The sequence below is a fragment of the Notolepis coatsorum genome (genome assembly GCF_963971535.1).
Source record: "Notolepis coatsorum genome assembly, chromosome: 19".
In the NCBI taxonomy this organism is placed as follows: domain Eukaryota; kingdom Metazoa; phylum Chordata; class Actinopteri; order Aulopiformes; family Paralepididae; genus Notolepis; species Notolepis coatsorum.
In genome coordinates this window covers 53,447,434-53,475,417 of record NC_140183.1, presented here as the reverse complement: position 1 = coordinate 53,475,417, position 27,984 = coordinate 53,447,434, and positions in this window count along the sequence as shown.

Genomic DNA, 27,984 nt, shown 5'->3' with positions numbered 1-27,984 from the left:
CAGCCACATGCTTGTCTATAGATTAAAAAGAAATCATTCTAATTAAAGTTTAGACACATATTGAGTGCGTAAAACAGATAAAGGCACACCATTAGAGACTGTATTTGCCAAGTACATACTGTATACATAGCAGAAATGTAAAAAAATATTACACTGGTATGGTCCTTTAAAGATCCAGTACAATGAAAATTGGGTAACACTTTATAATAACACTCAGTTATAAGACCTTTATAAGGTATTTGCTGGCCTGCGGCGCTCCAGTAGCGAGTCCCCTGGCTGACTCCGTCTCGACAGCGTTGGAACGGGCGTTGTTGACCGCCGCCAGCGCCGAGTTAGCCATCTCCCGGGAGGATACCGACAGGTCTCCTAGCCTGCCCAACTCGATGCTGACGGTCGAGAAGAATCCGTAACTGGTCCCGCTGCGCAACCATCTCCTCTCGTATCTCCTCCATGGTACTCATCGTTGGTCGAGGCTTCTGTTACGTATGGGGGTGAGTAGTAGTGAGTCCAATGGTGGAGGAGACAAGGAGAGACGGAGATAGGTAGCTATTTCTAAGGATGTGTCTTTATTAAAACACACGGAGCAGCGATAATCCAGGAAAGACGCCGGGCGTCAACAGAGAGAACAGGCAAAAGTAATATAAGTGCATCGCGAGTGGCTCAGCAAACTCTGACCAGCTCCTTCCCACACGAACGGCTTTCTGAAGCCTTGACAACAAACAAGGAAACAGAGAAAGCATAAGTAGTCACCAACCAAACATTCCAATCAATTAGCAGTGACAGCAAATTGACAGCAACAGTGGAGAGTACCAATCAGTAACAACACAGGAATGTGGGCGTGACAACCAAAATACAAATACCAACCACCAGGTGAAAACATTCCAGACTGACAGCTGGATTCCAGAGGGAACCCAGAGCGTTAAACATAATATATATATATGTTTTTTTTATTTTATTTTTTTTATAAAGTTTGCCAATAGGGATGTAACAGTAGTATTCTCAGTGGTAGTAGTCATAATAGTAATCCAGTATATTTTTGTATTTTCTAAAAAATAAACCAGTTCAACACATGTAACCACTTTTGCTTCATTTCTTTGATGGCTCAAATGTATGCTCTAGTCGATTTTGTGTTTTGAGCACAAAGTTCATCATAGATCTAGCCTCTTTATTTTGCTCTCAAAGTGCACCAGATTGATGCATTTAACTTTAAAATGTACACACAAAAAAAAATCCGGGGGGGTCTCACTAAATCCTGTGGGAAACACTGATAGAGTGTAACCTGGGGGACACTAGGACCCAGGAGTTCCCTGGCCTGGTATTGCCAGAGTATGTAGAGGGAGTATCACATGAGTGAGACTTCACGTTTGTTCCTATCTGTTTGAATGGAAGCTACATACACATTATACATTAGCAGAGCCGAGGAATTTGTGCTGCCCCACACTTTTAATTAAGGTATGAGCAGGCTAAACACCTTTTTTGTTGGTCAATCTATTCCATCATTTCTGACCTACAACTTAATAGTCCTATATTTTGTGTAGACGTACTTGATGTGGTTGGACTTTTCCTCAATCCTGTGAACGCAGTTGCTGGCTGGCTAATGTGCGCTCAGTATGTATGTAGTATGTTGGCCGACGTGTATGCTACATGAGAGTAATAATAATTTGTATTTTCAGGCTGTATAGGCACCGATACAGCCTGAAAATACAAATAATTATTACCCTCATGTCATCATCTGCACATACTGAGCACTAGGGCTGGGCGATTCTTGCTAAAATGTGAATCACAATTTTTCTCTCTAAGAATTGAGATCACGATTCTCTCACGATTCTTATTTCTTCAATAAAATCATTTAAAAAGTAAAAAAAATGAAAAATAATACCGTAAATCCTCAAATATAAGACGGGTCTTCTATTTACCTCAGCTGCAAAGAGCACCAGGCCTTTTTTAGAGAGAGGCTTATATAAGAGGCAGGCCTTAATTTAAAAAAATTACACTCATGGACATAATCCCTTCATTTTCAGACTTTTATTGCATTATTATTATTATTATTATTATTATTATTATTATTATTATTATTATTATTATTATTATTATTATTATTATTATTATTATTATTATTATTATTATTATTATTATTATTATTATTTTTTTTTTTTGTTGTACATTGTCTGTCTACATTTATTTAGACTAGCATTGGTATTTAAATATTGAGTGCAGTTGAGTAATTGTGGGATTAACTTAATTCACACACTGAAGTTGGAACTGTCTATACTAGTGTAGAAGGGTGGATTATCCCTACTTTATGAGAGTAGATGTACACTGTCACCAGGGAGTGGGAACGCAGCAGATCTGGGTCCGGCTGAGTCCCCGACTGTAGTGCAGGAGTATTAGAATGGAGATTTAGCAGAGGGAGTGGATGGGGCCTAGTATTTACTAACCTAGGGGTGGTGCGCTGGTCCTTCTTGCCTTCCAGGGCGACCCACACTTCCCCTAATACTTCCCGCACCCTCCCACACCCGGTGGCAGTAGTGATCGATGATTAAAATACTTTCTCCCCAAAGCAGTACCTTTCCTTGCTGATGAGCAGAGACCTGTCCCAATGATGTATAGGCCGTGGGTAAGAAGGGGTTAAACAATAATGAGCATTACCCGGACAGGAAGGGGTTAAACATAATGCACATTAACAGACACGCACACAGTGCTCCCATTTAGCTCTCTTTACTGAAAGATTTATCCTGTCATTCACAAGGCACAAGGAACAAAGCTCTTTCCACACTGGTCACCATACAGTAATGAAAACCGTCCCTTTACGGGTTTAAATACCTGTTCATTCCCCCGTAGGTGGGGAGAGAGGGGAGGAAGAGGGAGAGGGGTACTAGAGCTACTCAATGGGATTTTATAAAGGAACACACGTTATCACACCACATTTAACCAAAAGACAGTGGCCCACGTTGAAAACAAAAGTCCTATCTATAGCCGGCTTCCCCAAAATAATAAATGTCGGGGCGCCCCTAATCACTGCTACCAGTGTCGGTTCAAAGTACTGATTCTCTTCACCCTTAAAGGGCACGCTCCGCACAAAGAGAATGTCTACCGATAAAGTTCCAGCACTCGGAGCGCTCACTGTAACTGGCTTGAGTGTACTAGGGCTGGCCTACTCTCACCACCGGCCGTCGAGAAGCCCCATGATAGCAGGAGGCGGGGCTGGGTTGACGTTAGGCAGGTGACTGCTGGAGGTCAACGGCTTGGAGGGGCTGGAGGTGCGTGCAGTGCGGTGACGTCCGTTGAGGGGTCCGCTGCTGGGCTGGAGAGGTGGAGCGACACGCGGGCTAAACTGTGGTGCTAGGCCTAACTGAAGCTAAGCTGTGGGTCGGGACGACCCCCTGTCCTGTCGCTTATACTTGAACTAAAACGCAACGTATGCAATATCTACAACACTCTTCGGCAGTAGCACGTCTGCTTTTTTACTCACAATGTCTCTTTAGCATTAACTGGAAGCTAAGCTATCGCATATTCCATTACTAACCTGCCTCGTGACTGGGTTTATATTCTGCGTGCTTAATGTCTGGAGCTCCAGCTCCAAGCGACCTCTTGCTTCTCTGGAAAACGATGAAGAGGAAGTTCCGCCGCAGGCGCCGCGCCCTGAGCCCATCCTTCTTCACCTGTGTCTCCCCTGCCCAACGTCGCCACCAGCTCCCCCTGGCGCTACCTGTATCAATTGTCCCACTATTAAGTGTCAATGTTAGGATATGGAGGATCAAGAGGGGTCAGCAAGTTACACAACGTCATCGTGAACACAGTAGAATGCAAGGAATTAAAGTTAGACACATTGAATTATTGTTACATATTCAGGTGTCTACACTAGGTTGTGGGGTCCGGGGACGGTTTAGCGTGTGGTACCTTCTCGTCTTCCTCAGTTGAATTGAGTTGTTTACATGCAGTAGCTTTAGCTACTAACGTTATCATAGCATCATGGTCTGTAATGTGTCAACTGGACAACGCCAGCCTCGTCTGCCAATGCCATATAGATAGCGAACGTTAACGTTTGCAAACGAAGTCAACGTCATCCAGCTGACACCACATATCTAGATATTATGACAACGTTAGCTAGCGGCTAGCGCTAAAGCTAACCAGACGGAAACGTTAATGTATGGTAGTCAGTGTAGCGGGAGGCAGCACTTGATTTCCATTGGCAAGAGTTTATCTCATTCTATATCACGGCACGAAAAATAAAAAAAATACTTTTGTTTGCGACCTTATATTAGAGCCAGGCCTGTGTTTGTCTAAATGCATCAACACCCCCCCCCCATTATAAGAGGCCCCTCCTTTATCGGAGGTCCCTCCTCTATTTGAGGATTTACGGTAATAATAACTTTTATTTTTTTTAATAAAAAAGAAATCGTCATAACTTCAAGTACGTCTACATAAAATATAGGAGTTGTAGGTCGGAGGCGGCTGGGTGGTGCAGCGGTCTAAGCGCTCGTCACCAACGCAAGAGACACCGGTATCGAATCCGGCTGTCAGCGTTGCCTCCGGCTTGGCCGGCCGTCATACTGGCTCAATTGGCAGAGTCAGCGGGAGGGAAGCCGGTGGGGTGGTATTCTGGTCGTTGTAAACAGCGACTCCTACAGGTCGGTCAGGGCGCCTGCACAGCAAAGAAGGGATATGTTGAAAGTAGTGTGACCTCCCATGCGTTACACTTCACCAATGAGAGTCCGCGCTGGCAGGTGAAAAGAGGTGGCTGTGCACAAATAATAAACTATTAGACATTTGTTAATGATGAATAGTCTTCACTTTAGATTATGGCACACAATAACATCTGCAAATGATTTATAGATCTTTTAAGAATGTTTTACAAATCATTTGTTGAACATGGACAAATAAATCGAGGTATAGTCGTTTTTTCATATTCATTTTTCCAGCATCTATAAATGTGTTACTACACATTAAATAACATTATCTAATGATGAACAAATCAAGTACAAACAATGTTGATAATGAGTTATAAATAATGTATAACTCATTTGTAAATGTTATACAAATATAGTTATAAATGATTTAATCATTTACGAATGTATATAAATGGTTTGTTCATGATTACTCCATTATCTACAAATACCTTATAAATGTCTTATAACTGAGTGTTATTATAAAGTGTTACCGAACATTTTATTTTGTAATCGTTCCATATAACAGAAGGTATGTTGACATAAAATTAGCCACATTTTTAGAGCTGTTAAAATTATGACTAGAGTCCGTTGATCTCTATCCCCCTTGATATGAACAAAATCAAGCCATTTCAGATATCCAGATATCTACTTTCCTTGGAAATATTGCATAATACACAAAGATTACTCTGATTGGTCCATCAGTCACATCTAGCTGCTCTGATTGGCCCATCAGTCACATCTAGCTGCTCTGATTGGCCCATCAGTCACATCCAGCTGAGTGGTGCTCAGCACCGGCAGTGCAGGCCCCTACACTGAGTCAAGCATCTATACCAGGGGTTCCCAAACTTTTTCAGCTCGAGACACAAAAGAGAAGTTTCCCCGGGACCCAAACTTACAAAAATACATCATGAATTGCCATAACATACATTTATAAACTACTGATAAAGAACACAACAAACCATGAATTTCAAATGTATATGAAATGTATTTATTTAATTAATTATAAAAGTACATCACAGCGGGCGGCTAAGTGGCGCAGTGGGCAAGGCGCTCGCCACTAACGCAGGAGATGCTGGGTTCGAGCCCAGCTCTCGGCGTTGCTACCAGCTTGGCTGGTCGTTCATACTAACACAATTGGCAGTGTTAGGGGTGGGAAAGCTGGTGGGTGGGGATTGGACGTTGTGGACAGCGACTCCTACAGGTCGGTTGGTGCACCTGTACAGCAGAATCAGGAAATAACGGGGGCAGCGTGAGCCTCCCACACGTTACTCCTCGCCACTGAGAGATCGCGCTGTACAGGTGAAAAGATGCGACAGCTGCCTCCTTGTGTACCGGAGGGGACACGTGATGCAAGGCTTGGGCCTCACTGCAGCCGACCAGTGGGAGGCATAGTCTAGCAACGTTCGAGACAGGGGAGGGGAGAATTGAAGGGAGAATTGGCGAGGCGAAATTGGGATGGGAGAAAAATAGAAAAATAAGGAGAAAAAGTGGATAAAAAAAAATAAGTACATCACAGCAATAATCAGAGTGTAATGTTAAGTTGCTCACCACCTCATAACATACATACAATTTTGTAACACTTTTAAATGAACAAACATGTTCTCTCCTTTCTATTTCTCACCCCTTTTTCAACTCTCCATTTCTTACCCCCTCCCTCCGTCCCTCAACCTTAAACCCCAACATTGAGCAACATTCTGATTAATTTGTATTGACTTATTTTAAAGTTCTACGGGTATAATATTTCATCTATGGCACAATGAAATCTAATGAGAGGTATGTGGCTGGATGAAGTTTTCAACCAGCAGATCTATTCTGGGCTTGGTTTTTTTAAAGTGCTATTCTGAGGTCATGCTGAGCATTTTGTCTGTTTCTGTATTTGTTTTTCAGGTATGCTAGAGTAGAAAACCCAGATTCACATAAGTATGTGGTGCCAAACTGAATCAACACATCTACAGCTTTTTTATATAAAAAAAAAGTATAAAATTTATTTTTAATTTCTTTATTGGCGACCCAATAAAATCAAGAACACAACCCAATTTGGGTCACGACCCTAAGTTTGGGAAACGCTGATATATACTATAGTGTCTAGTGAACAGAAAGACACACCCCTCAGCTTACTGAGAGTTGGCTGTGATCAGAGAGGGTGAGCTCTTCAAATCAAAGGATACATCTGAAGATGAAAAAATTATACTCATGACAGTCCACAGTAAGCGGTAACGGAATTAAAACATCATTGTTGTTGTGAAGGATCAGATTAAACCGAATATATATATTTATTTATGGATATATATTTAATAGTATTTGTATATCGTTTGATATCCCTTGTATATTCTTTGTACATATACACTGAATATCCCTTTAGTCTACTACAGCCCATAATAGTTCATTCTCTCATTGGACAAGAACCTGGCGCCAGCAGACAGGCCCCTTGAGTCAAGTTCAATAGTGCCGACGAACATGTCCCAACTAGCCCCGGTTCTGCGTAGGAATACGGCTACCGAAATACGAATGGTACTATTTGTTCACCGTGTATATAAATAGGGCGCAAGTAAAGTAGAACTTTCTTTTAGTCCATTAGTCCTTTACCCTCCAACCTAGTAACAGACGTGAAGCCTCACCCACGACCCACGTGTGGTGCAGTATGGCCTATTTTTGGCCCCAGAATAGGCATTGAGACCTCGTGTAAATTCATAGCTGAATTGTCATAGTTTGGCACTGTACCGTCGAGTGGGACGTATTTCTATTAAGTAATAATAGTCTATTATGTATGGTGCATCGTTCGGTTAAAGTTCTAAAGTGAGCAGCACCCCCATCGTTTCCTCGCGTTATCTAGAGTCTTAACCAGGCTGGGCAGACCACGCGTGGTGCTTTCATCCGAGGAGTTCTGGGCGAGGACCGAGGGGGACCTGCACATTGGATTACCTACCCGGACGACTGCTGAGCCTATACGGCATGGAATATCTATTTGCTTTGGGTGCTTTGATTTGTGGAGCGGATAACAGCCAACGCCGGTGAGTGTTGGAATTACCCCCGAGAGGAGCCCAGGTGAGACGGCGCTCAACCCAGACCGAGGCCGCCTCGCTTCTCCTTCGTTGTGGACCTACAGCTACCGTCTACAAGAGGGCCCAAGTGTATTCATCTGTGGATCAAGATCCTGCGGGCACTGTTTTCTGTACCTGAATTCTCCCTAGGAATCGTTGGCCAGATGGGATGCAGCTGACGGCTCTCCAACCCCCCCCCCCCCCCCCTTACTGACTTACAACCAGCAGGACCCCTTTAGTATCCCGCTATAATCCTTAAGTACCATCGCTATAGTTTTTCTAAAGAACCAGGTTGTATACTTGCTTCCTGCGTAACCAGAGATTGGACATTCAGTGTTGATTTGCCTACGAATACTCATTTGCCTTACAAGTGCATTCAAATCATAAATGTAATTAAGTGAATGTTGTATATACCTTTTGCTATATTAAACCTTCGCCTGTTATATTTGTGTGGACCTGGTTTCATATGTGGGAAAGTGTTCATCATACTTAGATATCGTGTACTGGATGGCCAGAAGTTAAAGTACATCAAGCGGTAGTGGTTTAATGATACCATACTTATCAATACAGTCAGGGAATTGTACCCCTCAGTTACAATTGGTCCTTCGAGCCGGAGGGTAACTAGTGTAATATTAATATAGTGTTATTAATATTGAAATGGCCTATGATGAACACTCCACGAAGCGGTCCTCCTAACGTAGAACGCCCGCGGCGCAGACGACAGACACCTCAGTACTTAGAGGATTACGCTGTCAGTCAACTACCTAGCCTTCTACAGACGGTAAACGCGGTAAAAGTAGAAAGTAAAATTATGTCTGACCTTAACGACCAGGTTACCCCGACCACAGAGGCCCTAGTGGGTTCTAATGTAACTGACCAAGCTCACGGTGGGGACCAGGAGGGAACAGACATGCCTTTACCCCCCGCCAATACCGAAGAAGTAGTCCCCGACCAGCTCCGGGAGGAAGACAACCCTCCAGAGGTGGAACCCTGCACGGAACAAGATGAGGAGAGCGCCGAGGAGATAGAGCTCCAGGACTCCCCAACGAGGACAGCCAGGAGCGGCTCACCTCTACAAGCGTCTTCCCCCAGTGAGGCGGAGAGGATGCTGTCACAGGCGTTCCTCGTCAGCCTGACAGCCTCTACCGAACGCGATCGACTCCAGGGTGAACGCGATCGACTTCAGGGTGAACGCAATCGACTCCAAACACAGCAACGGAGCGAAGAAGAGCACATACGCCTGGAGATGAGACGCCTTCAGACGGAAGAGAATATGGCAAGAGACCGGTCCGACACCCAGCGCGCCGCTGACGGTGCCCAAAGAGAAGCAGAGCGCGACATCGCTCTCATCCAGCGCGAAGCCGAGCGCGACAGACTACAAGCCGAGCGCGACAGACTACAAGCGCAGCTAATGGAGCAGCTGATCACCAGGGCAACACCCTCTCCCTCCGCCAGGGGTTCAAGGGCCTCGTCGAGACAACAGTCAAGGGCAGCATCCCCTAACCGACCAAGCGACCCTGAACTTGACCACCAGAGAGAGCCTATACCCCCCGCAGACCCCCTTCCCCGACCGGTCCAAGCGAGATCCAGCTACAAGGAAGGAGCAGCATACACTGTGGAGAGGCTAAATAAACGACTACAGGATCTAGAGGACCTGACAGAAGAAGAAGAGGGAGAGGAGGAGAACCAAGCCCGACGACAGCACAGTACTCCACCGGACCAGGAGGTCCAGTACAGCCCAGGCTATACCCCCGCGGCGCTGCGCTACAGACCCCCGACTCTATTCACGGGTGAGCATGACGCACGACCAGCCCCGAGGAACAGCACCTGGACCAGCGGGCCATGGTACCCTGCCGGTACCAGCCCACAGAGAGGCGCAAGAGGAGACTCGCCTAGGAGGCCTCTCTCCCAACGCTCACCGATGTGCCAGCCATCCACGGCGTCATACATTGGCACACCGACGTTTCCAGACTTCACCCATGAGAATCGAGCACAGTACACGGAGCTCCGGATGTGCTTAGAGACAATGATGGTGGATGTCGTTGACGAACGCCACAAGTATGCAATATTACTGAAGCACCTGAAAGTACCCCGAGCGCACAATATAGCGCTAGCCTATGCCACCTCTACGACCCCATACACCGCGGCTCTAGCAGCGCTGGACCAGAGATATGGACGTATATGGGATTACGTAATCCAAGAGATAAGGCATATTGACCGCCTACCCCCAGCAACAGACAATCGCTCACTAGACGACCTGTCTATAAAAGTGCAGTCCCTGGTAGGGATGCTGGGAGCGCAACGAGAAAAGGGTATGTACGAGCTATACGCCAACTCTAACGTCGAGAGGATTTTAGAGAAGCTGCCGCCCGCCAGACAAGAGCGCTTTAGGCGGCAAAGAGACCACCGTGATCCTAACGGTCCCGAACCATCCCTCCTCGATTTAGCCGACTTCCTGACGAGAGAAGTCAGCAGCCTACGCTTGGATACATTCGTGCGGAGCACACCAAGCTCCAGAGAGGGACCTAGGAGAGTAAACGATGGAAGAAGATCAGTGACTGTCATGCACCAATCAGAATCAGTACCGAGCAGTAAGAACCACAGTACCCCCTCGAGAAAAGAGAAGTGGAAGATGGTGTGCCCGTACTGCGAGAAGGAACACTGGCTGTCACAATGTGACCTGTTCAAGAAGATGAATGCAGAAGAAGTGAGTCAATGGATAAAGTCCAACAGGCGCTGTTACCGATGTGCGCGCAGTCACATGGCAGCCGAGTGCCGCCTAAAGAAGAGGTGCAGTCGGTGTGACGGAGCCCACCTAGATGTCCTGCACGACAGTAACAGAAGAAAGCCTGCACCTGCACCATCGAGCAGCACAAAGGCAAGTGTCATGTACATTGACCCCGCCAGCAGCGGCGGCGCCCAGGTGCTCTTAAAGGTAGTCCGTGTAACATTGAGCCACCAAGATAAAGTCATGGACACTTACGCCGTCCTTGATGACGGGTCAGAGAAGACCCTTCTCCTCGCATCCGCTGCGGCCCAGCTGGGACTGCGGGGGAGCGAGAACCAGATGACGATTCGGACAATAAGAAGAGATTTAAAGACGATAAAAGGCGAGAATGTCTCCTTCACTATCGCAGCAAGCGGGCAGCCAGAGAGACGGTATAGGATTACAAATGCTTTCACCAGCCAAGAAATAGGACTATCACAGTACACCTACCCCATCGCCAAGCTGATGGATAAATATGTGCACCTGCGTCAACTACCTATCCCGCTCATAGACGGCGCCACCCCGACCCTGCTGATAGGCTCCGACCATGCAGACCTCATAGTCCCGATAGACCGGGTCCATACAGGACCCAGAGGCTGTCCTGCAGCAGTCGAGACCCGCCTAGGATGGACACTACAAGGCCCCCTCGCTAAATCTCTCAACCGAACAGCAGCCACTAGCTGCCTCCACTCCAGAGTGACAGAAGAAGACACCACTCTCCTGCAGCATGTCGAGAGGCTATGGACACTAGAGACAATGCCCTTTAAGAACGAAAAGAAAGACATTTGTTCTAAAGAAGACATTTACGCCATAAACCTCCTCGAGCAAGGGACAAAGAGAGTCACAGTCGGCGGAGTGATGAGATACGCAACTCCACTCCTGAGGCGAGAGGGAATGCCCACCTTTCACGCCACGAAAGAAGCTACGGAGCGGTATCTATTGAACACAGAGCGGCGCCTAGCCAAAGACCCCGCTCAAGAGAGTGTGTACTGCGCTGAGATTGAGAAGCTAATCACAGCGAGACACGTAATGAAGATTGACATTAAAGAGGCCGATCAGACGACCGAATCATGGTACGTGCCGCACCACAAGGTCCACCACAACGGCAAGGATCGCATTGTGTTTAACTGCAGCTACCAGATCGGATCCCAGAATCTGAATAAAGAGCTCTTGCCCGGCCCCACACTCGGCCCCTCTCTACTAGGCGTGCTACTACGCTTCCGCCAGGACAAGGTGGCTATCAGCGGGGATATCAAAGGGATGTTCCTGCAGGTGAGACTAGTGGAGGAGGATAAGCCCCTACTGCGGTTCCTATGGAGAGAGAGGATCGGAGATGAGCACCCAGCCATCTACCAATGGGAAGTCCTCCCCTTCGGAACCACATGCAGCCCGTGCTGTGCTACATTTGCACTGCAGAAACACGTCGCAGAGGACCCAGCAGCAGATGAAGAGGTCCGACACAGTGTGAAGAACAGTTTCTACGTGGACAACTGTTTACAAAGCGTTTCGACCCAAGAAGAAGCCGAGGCTCTCCTACTCAAGCTACGCGCCTCCCTGATCAAAGGCGGCTTTGATCTCAGGCAGTGGGCCAGCAGCGACCCGCAAGTATTGCGCAGCCTCTCCCCCGCGGACAAGGCAGCCAGTAGCGAGACCTGGATGGCGACCATCCCAGGAGAAGCCCAAGAAATGACACTAGGACTAGTCTGGCGCTTCAAAACAGACTCGCTCCACTATAGACACAAACCCCTGACCACGGAGCAGGGAAGGTCGACAGCGATACCGACCACCAGACGGAGTGTGTACAGAACACTCGCCAGACAATATGACCCGTTGGGATGTATTCTACCTTACACCACCAGGGCAAAGATGATTGTACGAGCACTATGGGACAAGGACCAGGGCTGGGACGACCCAATACCCGCACACCTTGCCTCCACATGGAGAGAGTGGGAGACGGAACTCCGCTCACTCCCAGGCGTCAACATACGCCGCAGCTACTTCCCACCCACAGTGAGGCCAGAGACATGCAAGATGGATCTACACGTCTTCAGCGACGCCTCCGAAGTAGCCTATGGATCTGTGGCCTACTTGCGTGCCCAAGAGAAGGGAGGAGAGATACACACCGCTTTCATCCTGGCTCGCTCAAGAATAGCCCCACGAAAGCAACAATCTATCCCGCGTCTAGAGCTCTGCGCAGCCCTAGCAGGAGCGCATCTAGCCACGTTAATCCAACGTGAACTCACCATCCCGGTGCAAAGAACAATCTTGTGGTCAGACTCTACGACAGTACTCACATGGATCAAGTCTGATTCATGCAGATACAAGGTCTTCGTGGGAGTCAGAGTCACAGAGATTCAAGAGTTAACAGAAGCAGCAAGCTGGCGGTATGTGGACACCAAACACAACCCAGCTGACGTCATCACCCGGGGAATGTCCCTAGATGACCTCACCCGTCACAACATCTACAGTGACGGACCAGAGTTCCTCAAGCTCCCGGAAGAAGAGTGGCCTACGCCCACCCCACGGGAGGGGACCAAAGAGGAGGCTGAAAACAAGAAACCTATGTTCTGTGGATTGAGCACAGTCGCCTCCACAGACCCCAACATAGATGATTGCCTCACCCTACAGAGTGCGCAGCTAAAGACATTCCTGTGGCACTACCCAGAGATTCAGCCCACCACTGACATTTCAGCAGCTGACTACGAAGAAGCAGAACTTCTTCTACTACAACGAGCCCAGAGAGACTCGTTCCCCGATGAGCTAGACTGTCTACAGGGAGGAAAGCCCGTCCCATCAGACAGCAGACTGCTCCACCTGGCACCCGAGAGTGACGCCCATAATCTCATCAGAGTGGGTGGTCGTCTGCGGAGAGCCCTCGACCTACCGGATGACGTTAAGTACCCGATAGTCTTGAACAGCCGACACAAGGTCACAGAGCTGATCATAAAGAAATACGACGAGGATGTGCACCACGCAGGAGCAGAGAGAGTCTTCGCGGAGATCAGACGTCGCTATTGGATACTTCAAGGGAGAGAAGCAGTGCGACGCTTCCAGCGAACCTGTCTAGACTGCCGAAAGTGGCGCGCGCAGCCCAGCATACCCCGGATGGCTGACCTACCTCCCTGTCGCCTCCGACTCGGCGACAAGCCCTTTCACTCCACAGGCATGGACTGTTTTGGCCCGTTGTATATAAAGAAAGGAAGAGGAACCGAGAAGCGGTGGGGTATTGTATTCAAATGCATGACCACCAGAGCGATACATATCGAACTCCTTCCAACCATGAGCACAGACTCATTCCTTATGGCCTTCCGAAGATTCACATCGCGGAAAGGAAAACCGTCTACATTGTTGTCTGATCACGGGACAAACTTCAAAGGCGGAGAAAGAGAGCTGAGAGAGAGCTTCCAAGCTATGGGCCCAGAACTTAAGACCCACCTCGCTCCATCCCAGATTGACTTCCAGTTTAATCCCCCGAACGCACCCCACTTCGGTGGAACCTGGGAACGAGAAGTACGTTCTATAAAGACAGCCCTGTACGCCGTGCTTGGGGCCCAGACTGTGGCGGAAGAAGTCCTAATGACAGTCCTCACGGAGATCGAGGGAGTATTGAACTCCAAGCCCCTCGGTTACGTCTCAAGTGATGTAGCAGATGTCGACCCAGTCACCCCCAACACACTCTTGATGGGGCGGCTGGACCCCGCGCTACCCCAGACAATGTACAGGCCTGAAGAAGCGAACGGCCGAAGAATGTGGAGGTACAGTCAAGTACTGGCTGACAAGTTTTGGAATAGCTTCCTACTCCACTATCTACCGTCTCTACAGACCCGCCAGAAGTGGGTAAAAGAGAGAGACAATTTGACAGAAGGAACAGTCGTCATGATTATCGACCAGTCACTACCCAGAGCTATGTGGCCGGCTGGCCGCGTAAGCAAAGTGATCACCGGTGCCGATGGCAAGGTCCGAGCAGCTGAAGTGCTCGTCCAAGGGCGAACTTACACACGACCCGTGGCGAGGCTAATAGAACTGCCAAGACTCCCAGACACTATCGATGACGACCATGACCCCACGACTTTGTGAGTTGACTGACCCTTACAGCGGACCTTGAGTGGTAGACAGTGCGGTTAATCTGTCTCTGCTTAGCTAATTAGGTGGGACTAATTAGGGGGCAGCTGTTGTGAAGGATCAGATTAAACCGAATATATATATTTATTTATGGATATATATTTAATAGTATTTGTATATCGTTTGATATCCCTTGTATATTCTTTGTACATATACACTGAATATCCCTTTAGTCTACTACAGCCCATAATAGTTCATTCTCTCATTGGACAAGAACCTGGCGCCAGCAGACAGGCCCCTTGAGTCAAGTTCAATAGTGCCGACGAACATGTCCCAACTAGCCCCGGTTCCACGTAGGAATACGGCTACCGAAATACGAATGGTACTATTTGTTCACCGTGCATATAAATAGGGCGCAAGTAAAGTAGAACTTTCTTTTAGTCCATTAGTCCTTTACCCTCCAACCTAGTAACAGACGTGAAGCCTCACCCACGACCCACGTGTGGTGCAGTATGGCCTATTTTTGGCCCCAGAATAGGCATTGAGACCTCGTGTAAATTCATAGCTGAATTGTCATAGTTTGGCACTGTACCGTCGAGTGGGACGTATTTCTATTAAGTAATAATAGTCTATTATGTATGGTGCATCGTTCGGTTAAAGTTCTAAAGTGAGCAGCACCCCCATCGTTTCCTCGCGTTATCTAGAGTCTTAACCAGGCTGGGCAGACCACGCGTGGTGCTTTCATCCGAGGAGTTCTGGGCGAGGACCGAGGGGGACCTGCACATTGGATTACCTACCCGGACGACTGCTGAGCCTATACGGCATGGAATATCTATTTGCTTTGGGTGCTTTGATTTGTGGAGCGGATAACAGCCAACGCCGGTGAGTGTTGGAATTACCCCCGAGAGGAGCCCAGGTGAGACGGCGCTCAACCCAGACCGAGGCCGCCTCGCTTCTCCTTCGTTGTGGACCTACAGCTACCGTCTACAAGAGGGCCCAAGTGTATTCATCTGTGGATCAAGATCCTGTGGGCACTGTTTTCTGTACCTGAATTCTCCCCAGGAATCGTTGGCCAGATGGGATGCAGCTGACGGCTCTCCAAACCCCCCCCCCCCCTTACTGACTTACAACCAGCAGGACCCCTTTAGTATCCCGCTATAATCCTTAAGTACCATCGCTATAGTTTCCCTAAAGAACCAGGTTGTATAATTGCTTCCTGCGTAACCAGAGATTGGACATTCAGTGTTGATTTGCCTACGAATACTCATTTGCCTTACAAGTGCATTCAAATCATAAATGTAATTAAGTGAATGTTGTATATACCTTTTGCTATATTAAACCTTCGCCTGTTATATTTGTGTGGACCTGGTTTCATATGTGGGAAAGTGTTCATCATACTTAGATATCGTGTACTGGATGGCCAGAAGTTAAAGTACATCAAGCGGTAGTGGTTTAATGATACCATACTTATCAATACAGTCAGGGAATTGTACCCCTCAGTTACAATTGTACTGGATTTTTAAGGTATTTTCGGTCAATCAGTAAACACCTCACAGTTGACATGACACTGATTTGATTCTGACAATTTGATTATATCCTGTAATCAAATTGCATTGAACTGCGAGATCCAGATTACAGGCAAGCTTTATCCTCTTGTTCTCCCTCATGTCTGAGTACTCATGCCCAGATTATCACACTGTGATATCCCTCCCTCATCTAACCTTGTAATGATATTCCCTTGTCCTGCCTGAGCAGCGCCCCCACCCCGCACCCCAGTTACCCTCCCGCTGCTGTGTGGCCATTTTTAGCCTCATCATTTCCTCTGCAGTAAGCTCCTGATGAGGTTGGTCAAGGATGAAGACTTCTATTAACTCAAATGTTGTACATGAAGGGAATTGCAGACCCATAAAGCGGGGTCTCGTCAGTCTCTCAGGTGAGCTCTAGCATGAAGAGCACACAGCCCCCCCCCCCCCCCCCTTCCACCCACAGATCTGCCTTAAGAATTGCTCTGCCCTGGGGTGAGGGGGTTTGCGTGTGTCTGCTGCCTATTGAAACAGACTGCATCCGTAAAACAGAACTGATATATTGCATAATACACATGGGTTACTCTGGTCACATCTAGTCCTGATCCTCAGCATTGGCGCGTCACAGTCTTATCAAGCACGTACAGCAGTCTGTAGTGGACAGAAGGCCACTTCACTACTGAGAGTTGGCTGTGCTCAGAGACAGTCCACAATAAGCAATTTATGACTAAATTAAAACATAATAGTACTGTATCTTTAATTAACGTGTATTTGATGCTATTTGCTCATCCTTATTGAAGCAAAGATGTGGCCTGGGGGTAATGTTAGCTTTACCTAGTAGCTTAGCTTAATGTTAGTGATGATGGATGCTAGCTGCTAATGGGGGTCATCCCTATGTTCCCCGGGTCATATGTTCCCCTTCCCGAAAAAAAAGGTTTCCCAATGTTCCCCATGTCTCCCTCCTGAAACAAGCTCCAATATCTCCCTTCCCGAAAAAAAAAAGGTCCCATGTTCCCCGGGTCATACTGTCATTAGCCTACCTTGTTATTACACGATCCCGTTATTACCAGGCAGTGACAATGGCTAAGATAATGACTGCAGACCAAGGAGGATAGATATTAGTTCTAGATAATAGTTAATTAATTTTAATTCGGGACCGCTTTGGAGCGGGGAACATAGGACCCGGGGAACATAGATACGCTCCCCTGCTAATGTTAGCACCAGCACTGCAGGCCACGATATTCATTCTGTAATGTGTATCAATTCATCGTCAACTTTATAGCCTGGCTTTCTTTTGCATTTTAGCACGTACTGTATCTACCGGAAGCAAGAAGCAGTAGGGATTTTTTCCCCTACAGCCAAATCGCAGGTTATCACAGATTTCATGCTTGTTGAAGTTAAACATTGGGTTTTGAACATGTTTCATGGACTCAAAGAAACATGTGAACTTTCAATTAAAATATCAACGTAAAAAACCCATATCTGTCATGGTTCCGGCCAGGGATCCTGCCCGAACAATATGAACAGTGGTTTTCTGCCGCCCTCTGGTGGACAAGCGCAGCAACTCCAGATACTGGACTTTCTATGGCATTTTAGTCTTTATCTTTATCTTAGGTTTGCTGGATTCCTTTAATGCTTTGTTGTTGCCTCTGTTCATGTTGTGTTGTGTTGTGTAGCTTGTGTTTAAAAGGTTTATCTTTACATATGTTTCCTGAAAGGTTTATCCTTTTCATATGTTTCCTTTAAGGCAGGGGTCTCAAACTCAATTTACCTGGGGGCCGCTGGAGGTAGAGTCTGGGTGAGGCTGGGCCGCATCAAATATTCCACAAAAAAAGGGTTTCAAGTATTCAAAAAAAAAGTACAACTGATCTTCTCAATCTTTAACAATAACATTTCAGAACATGAACAGTTCTTCAGAACATGAATGGTTCTTCAGAACATAGGCTTCTCAGTGGTGTCAGTGGACTCATCCACAGCTATGGAAATGCACTGTGCATTTTTTTTATTCTATCACAAAGCTGTTTAATCAAATCACCAGCCAGTATTTCAGTTATTCTGGTTGCTGTGCGATCTGAGGGGGATTTGCTTTTGTTTGCCTTCAAACATGGTCTCCATCACTTCAGTCATACATTATTTTCAAATTGCCACCCTTCACAAGAGCTACCGTTTCTTGGCATATAGTCACATTGGTTTGGTGCTGGGACCGAGGCTACTGTAGATGCGCTGTCAACTCTGCTCTGACTGAAAGAGAGAGACGACATGCAGTCCGTGAAGACCCGCCCTACTCCCCTACTCTGCATCTGATTCGCAGACTGTGGGTGAGGGGGAAAAACGCTGACGGGACGCTGAATGTGATTGGACCAGACCCGTACACAGACAGACAGTGGCAGTGCAGCCGGACATGCAGAGCACTGCTCGCAGTCAGAGGAGATAGCGAGGATGCATTTGCCTTCCACTTTACTTGATATCACTCCGGAATCACGTTTCAACGAAGTCACTAACGTAAAGCCTGTTCACTTTCATCCGTCGTCTCTGCCTTTTACTCTCTCTGCTCGTGTTCTTGCATTTGGGGTCTCCTCTCCTATTCCCACACCGAACCCTCACAATATCATTGATACTACCAAGAACTAGTGGTATACAGCCTATACATTTATTTTAATCCACTTTTTCTGTGTTTTTCTCCCATCCCAATTTAGTCATTATGCCAATTCCCCGCTCCCCTTCCTGGTCGTTGCTTGCATGTGCCCCCCACTTGTCGTCTAGGGAGCCCTGAAGTCTATCAGATGCTTCCTCCGAGACATAGGAGACAGCCAGCAGTATCTTTTCACCTGCCAGCACGGACTCTCATTGGTGAGGTGTAACGTGTGGGATGTCACACTACCCTCACCATCTCCCTCCCTCGCTGTGCAGGTGCCCTGACCGACCTGTAGGAGTAGCTGTTTACAACGACCAGAATACCACCCCACCGGCTTCCCTCCCGTTGACTCTGCCAATTGAGCCAGTATGACGGCCGGCCGAGCCGGAGGCAACGCTGACAGCCGGATTCGATACCAGTGTCTCTCGCGTTGGTGACGAGCGCTTAGTCCGCTGCGCCACCCAGCCGCCCAGCCTATATATTTTGTATATATATTAAATCGGGACTGTTCTGTGGGTATTATCACATGCCAACAGCAGCCTTTAGAAGACAATGAAGGACTCCATTTTGATGGATGCAGGGATGGAGCTTTTGGGTGAGAAATCCACCTCAACCTTCTTCTCACTCCTACTCTACTATTGCTGCTTTGCTGGATATTACCCTTGTGTTGCACCATTTCTCATTTCCTGCAAACACTCCGTGATCCGTGGGGAGCGAGGCAATGACAGTTGTCACTCAAGCTGTCATGCACGTCCTCCCACTTGTGTACAGAAAAAAAATACACATTTCTCTTCCCCGACTTCATATCCGTCCATAGGGGGAGGAGGGCTGTGTTTCCCCAAAAGGATCCTGGATATTCTATATCATAACAAAGCTTCTCACTAGCACACTGGCAACATATACATTTCATCAAAACCTGTGCTGTCTAATTAAGCCCTCTAATAGCTACAATTAAGTTGGCTGAGAATGGAGGTGAATGACACGCAAACCTCAAGGACACGCCAGATCACAGGAAAGGCACCCAGAGACACGCAGATATAACTTTCATCGGCCCTTGATGCTGGAAGTAATTAATCAACATGGTCTCTGGAAATGGACAGAGTCCTTTTGACAGGGCCGCTTTGAACTATTATTCCATCAAGCCAAACAAAATGGATTCTTTTGTGGACCCCTTTTCTAATCCATACGCTGTACATGAAGGCAATTAGCTGGTCTGTAAGTATGGCATCCACTGAATTGATTGGTACAGGAGAGAATGTCAAGGCTCAGAATTGTCATGATTAACACCCTTATCGCTAATTAATATGAGATAGAATACAGTATTCTGAGTTAATTTACTTACTATTCCCTGTATCTTTGCCTGGATTACCTTCACTTTTTCTTCTCCTTGACTGCCTGGATGAAAGGCGTAGAAAAGGATATGGCAAAGGATTTGGACAGAGAAACATATTCCATAGAATAGTAGATCAAGCTGGACACAACCGAGCAGGTACGTAATTGGACTGGCTACACTAACAGCGCTGCTGATGGACACATACAAGGATATACTCCCTAGCAAGGAATTACCTTCATAGCTGGAATGGGTGCATTCAGTTTTCTCAGACTGCTGGCAACTTCATGCTAACAGATCAGATTTGTATTTTTACATCAAATATTGTTTTGCTTACCTGGAGAGATATCAATTAATGGAGGCCACATTTACAGTTGGGTTGTTTTGGGTTGTTTCTAACTGTTACCATAATGGATTGCAGTGCAGGATTGATACAGATACTCTCAAAGGGAGACCAAAGAAAAAAACAAGATCAATCAATAATTACTATAAGCGTGAGATCAGTAGAGTGCAAATCTCTGTCAGGTGGTATCTATGCCTGCTGGTACAGTAGTATATGTCTGCTGGTAGTCTATGTCTGCTGGTAGTCTATGCCTGCTGGTAGATGTCTGCTGGTAGTCTATGCCTGCTGGTAGTCTATGTCTGCTGGTAGTCTATGCCTGCTGGTAGTCTATGTCTGCTGGTACTGTAGTCTATGTCTGCTGGTAGTCTATGTCACTCTGCTGGTAGTCTATGTCTGCTGGCAATCTATATCTGCTGGTAGCATATGTATGCTGGTAGTCTATGTCTGCTGGTAGCATATGTCTGCTGGTAGTCTATGTCTGCTGGTAGTCTATGCCTGCTGGTAGTCTATGCCTGCTGGTACAGTAGTCTATGCCTGCTGGTAGTCTATGTCTGCTGGTAGTCTATGCCTGCTGGTAGTCTATGTCTGCTGGTAGTCTATGCCTGCTGGTAGTCTATGTCTGCTGGTAGTCTATACCTGCTGGTAGTCTATGCCTGCTGGTAGTCTATATCTACTGGTAGTCTATGTCTGCTGGTAGTCTATGTCTGATGGTACAGTAGTCTATGCCTGCTGGTAGTCTATGTCTGCTGGTACAGTAATCCCCCCCCCACCCATAACCCCCCCCCCCCCCCCCCCCCCAACCCGATTGATGTCTGTTCCTGTCGCTCTGTCTTTTTGTGTTATCTCATGCTGCTTTCCCCTGTTTCCCCCATGGTCTCTTGTTCCTTTTTTGTTTCTTTGTTTTTACTTTGTTCCTATAACTACTGTCAGTGACTTCGGGTCATTGAGAAGCGCTATATAAATAAAATGAACTATTATTATTATTATTATTATTATTATTATTATTATTATTATTATTATTATTATTATTATTATTATTATTATTATTATTATTATTATTATTATTATTATTATTATTATTATTATTATTATTATTATTATTATTATTATTATTATTATTATTATTATTATTATTATGTCTGCTGGTAGTCTATGTGACTCAGCTGGTAGTATATTTCTGCTGGTAGTCTATGCCTGCTGGTGTAACGTTCGGGGTTCTATCTTAGGAACCCAACTGTCATTCTGGAGTTATTTCCCCTGGTGGTTGGTATCTGCACTCACTGTTGGTCACGCCCCATTCCTGATGTGTCACTCCCTGTTCTGTCACCACTGGTCGCTGTCACTTTGCTGTCAATTACCCTGTCACTAATTGACGCATTGGAATGTTGGTGTTTGACTATATATTCACTTGTTGTCCTCTCTATCCCTGTCGAGGCTTCAGACGTGTTTTCGTGTGGAAGGAGCTGGAGATACTGCTGACCTTCTCGCTCTTGATTATTTCTCGTGTATCTACCTTGCTCTCAAGTTGACGCCCGGCGTCTTTCTCTGGATTCCCTGTGCTCTGTGTTCGTGCATCCCTGGTCCTCATTCTGTCTTTCTTGATTTTTTTTTGTGTATGTGTGTGTGTGAGCACAGCGGTGTCTGTGTTGATTATTATTTCATGAAATTGGGACCATATCTTCATTTTACATATATTTTCATTATGTCAAAAGATTATGATTTGAAATGATCTAAAAAAAAGTTATTAATATAGGGTCCCATCCACTTCCATGTTAAAACGCATTTTTTTATCTGCACTCATTCATTCAATTCTAGATAGAATTATCAAATGCATTCTTTTTTCACAATGTGATGGATCAAGCTTTAGTTCTCTGATGCTGTTAACGAATTTCAACACACGGTGGCGCAATTGTTCTATGGCCCACTTTGCCGGCCAGTAAGCCAGCAGGAGGCGGATATCAAGCTGGTATGTGGCTGCAGAGCTCACCAGACTGCTCGGGGGGGGGGGCGATAGAGCGATCAGCATGCAGCAACTCCTCCTCCGCTCCTCTCCTCTCTATCGCGTGTCACACAGCTGAATCACGAGCCCTCTGATGGGTGGTGCAGCCCCCCCCCGGCTCTACGCTGAGTCTCTGTAATGCGGAAGCGCGCTGTCTTCAGAATCTATCGGGAGATCGAGTAGTGGTCGCCCGCGGAGATAATAATCATTAATCAGTGCTTACTAACGTTAGCGTCTCTGCTATTTCTGACCGAATTAATACATTTCTTTTTTATAAGGCCAATTTCTTATTCACAGGGACTTTGTGCAGGTTTCACACGCTGGAATATGGGGTCTAAAACATATAGAGATATGATAAATATGCCCTTTTCTGATTTTTCCCCCCATAAAAACGGACTTACTATCAAACAAACACGAATATAAGTGGTTAAAATTCGGAACTATTTGTAATCTGTCATCCATATATTGAGGTTCTTAATGTTAATCGTGGGGAAATCTTTTTTTTTAAAACATTAAAAATGAAAAATTATATGATTTTGAACTTGATCCATACTTTATCCTCTAAGCCTAATGAGCTCCACCAGTACAAGGGATGCACAAAGGCACCACTAAGAAAGAGCAATCATTCTCCGACTCGTATTATTTCCTCCTCTACTCACTGGACTCACAATTGCTTACCTGCACTGCAACCGTAACATGCTGGTAGCATATGCCTGCTGGTAGTCTATGTCTGCTGGTACAGTAGTCTATGTCTGCTGGTAGTCTACTGTATGTCACTCTGCTGGTAGTCTATGTCTGCTGGTAGTCTATGCCTGCTGGTACAGTAGGGCTAGATCCACAAAGAATGGATTGCACGGAGCAAGTTGCACCCTTACTTAAAATTCATTATGAATTGAAAATGGGGGACCCTGATGTAAACAAGACGAAAGTCTTTCTCTGGTCTGCATCCCCTTAACAATTGTGTGTAATGAGCCGTACTGTATTGTACCCATTCTGCAATCTGTTAATACAATTTTCATTCAATCAATCACCGTGCAGATTGATTGATTGAATGAAAATTGTGCCAGTTATAAGATTTTGGAATTGGCCGTTGAAATGTCAGAGGTCACATGAATGCACCACTGGTTGCTCACAGCTGGAGGTCACATTCGTTTGGTTGATCTGTTTTTGATTTAATAATTATTGCAGACAGGCTCAAATAGTTGTGAAACCATTGTGTAAATCCATAAATCATAGACATTAGAGCTGTCCCCAAGCCTGTTTTTGGGATTCGAACATTCACCAGTGTTTTTCGAACGCACGTTCGAACCATTGTTTTTTAATCATGCAAAAAATTTGCTCCTAAATACTTTTTCTGGTTCAGTACTGTCGAGTCTTAGCACACATTTACGCATATAACCTAGGTGCATATCCGCACATTGCTGCGATTATTAACACTTTGAGTGCCAGCCACGGCATAATTCGTTATTTCATGCCAACCGCTCAGTGCACTGGCGTAACTCTCTCTCAATGTGTGCCGGGGACAGATTTGGGGGCGTGGCGAGTGACGTCGATGGGGGGGGGGGGTTAGGGCCCGTAGCCGCATTTCTGCAGACCCCTCTCTGATTGGTTGAACTCTATTTCTGCAGACCCCTCTCTGATTGGTTGAGCGAAGCCCCTCTCTGATTGGTTGAGCGTGCGCATGCGCATGAGCCGCGACAAGCTCCTCCAGAAACTCCTCCAGAAACTCCGTTAAGCTCCAGAGAGAGAGGCTGAAAACCCACAGTTCTTGCCCGACGGATGGGAGCGAATCCCGGATCCGAGGTTTCTGATGACTACCCCCAAAACACGGAGGTCGCGAACGCAATTTATACGCATGGAAGTATTGATTACGCCATAACGAATCATTAAAAAAATATACCGTTAACTGGAATATGTTGTGTGTGCCTTTCTGAATATGATTTGGGAGGGTTATAATAGAAGAAAGACAGTGTACACAATATAACGTTATGTGAATAAACCGCGAAATAATAACTAATTCCTTGGTCAATAGAAGTCTCTGTGATACTTTCTGAATATGATTTGGGAGGGTTATAATAGAAGAAAGACAGTGTAAACAATATAACGTTATGTGAATAAACCGCGAAATAATAACTAATTCCTTGGTCAATAGAAGTCTCTGTGATACTTTCTGAATATGATTTGGGAGGGTTATAATAGAAGAAAGACAGTGTAAACAATATAACGTTATGTGAATAAACCGCGAAATAATAACTAATTCCTTGGTCAATAGAAGTCTCTGTGATACTTTCTGAATATGATTTGGGAGGGTTATAATAGAAGAAAGACAGTGTAAACAATATGTTTGACGTATTTTAACACACACCTAGGCTGACGACCCGAGCTATTATTATGCAAAGACAAGTACTTTAGCGAGTGGGTACTTGGCCCTTGCAGGGCAAGAATGCGACCCCCATCTACTGCTCTTTGCATAATAATAGAACAGGTAGTCAGACTCAGCTCTACTGGGCCATCTACTACTCTTTGCATACAGGTAGTCAGACGGGGGGGGGACATTAACTGCATTCTGAAAAAATGGGGGGGACCCATTGCCACGTCCCCCGTGCCAAATACGCCCCTGGCTCAGTGCCAGAAACAAGATATGCCGTTTTTTAATCGTTATTTTTTTATTAGCGATTTCCATTCATATTTCATCAATCTAGCCTCACGTTACCACTGGCACTCTCTCTGAGCTCGAATTGGGAAAAGACCGGCCCCTATCGTCTCTCCGGATGGTACTGCACCCCATTGGATTAGACTGAATGAAATGGATGGGAAAAAATTGTCCGGATTCCACAGAACAGCGTGGAATATATGTTTCCAGTACCCAGCGTTGGATCAATAAACGCAATCGATATTTGGAATGGCGATCAGGAATTGGAATAATCTTTTTGGAGAACATCTGATCTGAGGTAAGGAATCTATTTTACCAGTATTGGGATAATCAGAGCTGTTTTCACCTATATATCAACATGTCCCATATGTGTGTGTGTGGCTGTGAGTGTGTGTAACTGATCAGGAAATAAGAGAATCGATTTTTCAGCCCGCTTCTATAGCGTACATAAGTACACATATACTATCGATAATCTAGCGTTTATTTGAAAACGATTCATAAATAGGCCGAAAAATGACAACGTGTTTGTGTATTACAGTAAAGCGCGATTCCTGCAGAATCTTTTTTTCTTTCTGAAAGTTAAAAAAAAATTGCGTTTTTCAAAATGGTATAAAACGGAAATGAACCGATTAAAAAACAATCCGTTTCGACAATGTTGACTGCAAACAAGTCATTGATAAGCGACGGCCGTATTAGACACATAATTTAAGATATAGTTTATGCGTTCACAAATGCGAGTGCTCTGTCATTGAATAGAGCGTCGGCACTCAACGGGGTAAATAGGACACGGAGGCCGGCACTCAAAGTGAGTAGAGTACTGACTACAGGTGGCTAAGTGGTGCAGTGGGCAAGGCGCTCGCCACTAACGCAGGAGATGCTGGGTTCGGGCCCAGCTCTCGCCGTTGCTACCAGCTTGGCTTTTCGTTCATACTAACACAATTGGCAGTGTTAGGGGTGGGAAAGCTGGTGGACGTTGTGGACAGCGACTCCTACAGGTCGGTTGGTGCGCCTGTACAGCAGAATCAGGAAGTAACGGGGGCAGTGTGAGCCTCCCACGCGTTACTCCTCGCCACTGAGAGAGCGCGCTGTACAGGTGAAAAGATGCGACGGCTGCCTCCTCGTGTACCGGAGGGGACACGTGATGCAAGGCTTCGTCCTCACTGCAGCCAACCAGTGGGAGGCATGGTCTAGCAACGTTCGAGACAGGGGAATTGAAGGGAGAATTGGCGAGGCGAAAATTGGGATGGGAGAAAAATAGAAAAAAAATAAGGAGAAAAAGTGGATACAAAAAAAAATAGTATACTGACTACAGTACATACTGGTCATGGGAGGCTTCAATAAAGTTTGGATGATAATCCATTTTCTGAATCCATTTGTTGAAACAACATCTTTGTTGGCCGACGGCTCCTGCTATCTTAATGTTAGCAAGCTAAAGGACTGCGCTCTGCATAGCTTAATTAACGTGCACAACATAACTTACCTGTGTAACGTTAAGTAACTTATGTTCCGCTGGGAAATAATCAGTATTACTGCATACACTTGGTTTAATCCAAACGTCCATTGGGAAACGTTGTATTATGAAATAAGACGAGTGAGTGTGAGTCACTAAACTCTCTCTTTTTTGCATGATTGCTTCATTTCCTGATATGACGTGACCCGTCCTCATCTCACTAGACAGTGTTGTTGTGACCTGTGTTCACGCGTGACTTTCGCATTATTGTAAACACAACATAGTATTGTGATATTCTGATATATATATCACATTCTGATATATATATTTAGTGTAAAATAAATTTAAAAAATTTAAACGAACGCCAACGTAACGAACGAAGGTCCGAATGTTTGAACGTTTGGGCTAAGCCCTACTTGACATCTGACATTAAGGGAAAACATCAGAACTGTTATGTGATATAAATTCACTGACACGAGAAGTGTAAAAAAAAACACCACAAAAAGCTGGCTGCTACAAGAGGTATCATACTTTAAACGCTGTATAAATTGCAACTGCAACACTTTAGCTTTCTTAAGTAATTCGTCCAGACATTCCTGTATCTCTTCATAAAACCTTGTTTTCCCCAAACATGTACAGTAGCTAACAAGTGTCTGCATATGTACAGTATGGCTCGGCGGCCAGTCAAACCAAGCAGTCACCATGTACAGTATGGCTCGGCGGCCAGTCAAACCAAGCAGTCACCATGTACAGTAGCTCGGCGGCCAGTCAAACCAAGCAGTCAACATGATTAGTCAATGTCATTAACAATGTGTTTCCCTGAACAATGAGTGAACTAAAAACCAGCAGGTATTGTGCTTTGTCAGCAGATAAAACATTTGTTGCTATAGGAGAGGAGACTGTTGTGGTCTTGGTCCATGCAACAACTATTACTTGACATTTATAGGACAGCACGCCTCAAAAAGAATTAAATAAACCAAACAAACATCACAGGTACATATGTCCGTGGTGAAACTTACGTGTTGCGATTGTCACGTGTCTGGTGCGCCCAGCAATCCTACTGTAAAATGTGGAAGCAGCCATTTTAGCGATAGCTCAGTGAATATTTTACTCGTTTATAAAAATGATTTAAATGTTTATTAGCAACGCCGAGCTTTCAAACCCTGCCGCTTGTGTGTGTGAAACCCTAATGGAATGCTGGGTACCTTTGAAATTTATATGTGATATATTTTGGACCCACCGCTAGCTTTTAAGCAGTACTTGGTGGTGCAAATTAACCTGGCTACTAAGGAGGAATAAGTGACTGCGTATTCGAGCCCCTGGCTTGCTGTCTCGTTATCCCAAACAGCTACAACCAAGCTAGCTTGGTTACGTTAGTTAGCATCCAAGCTAGCCTGATAACGTTAGTAGTTAACATCCAAGCTAGAAACTGCTTAGGCTGCTTACCTGGCCAATACTGTGGTCCTCCTCCTGGACAGATAGATTTGTTAAATCATAATATCCACAGTGGT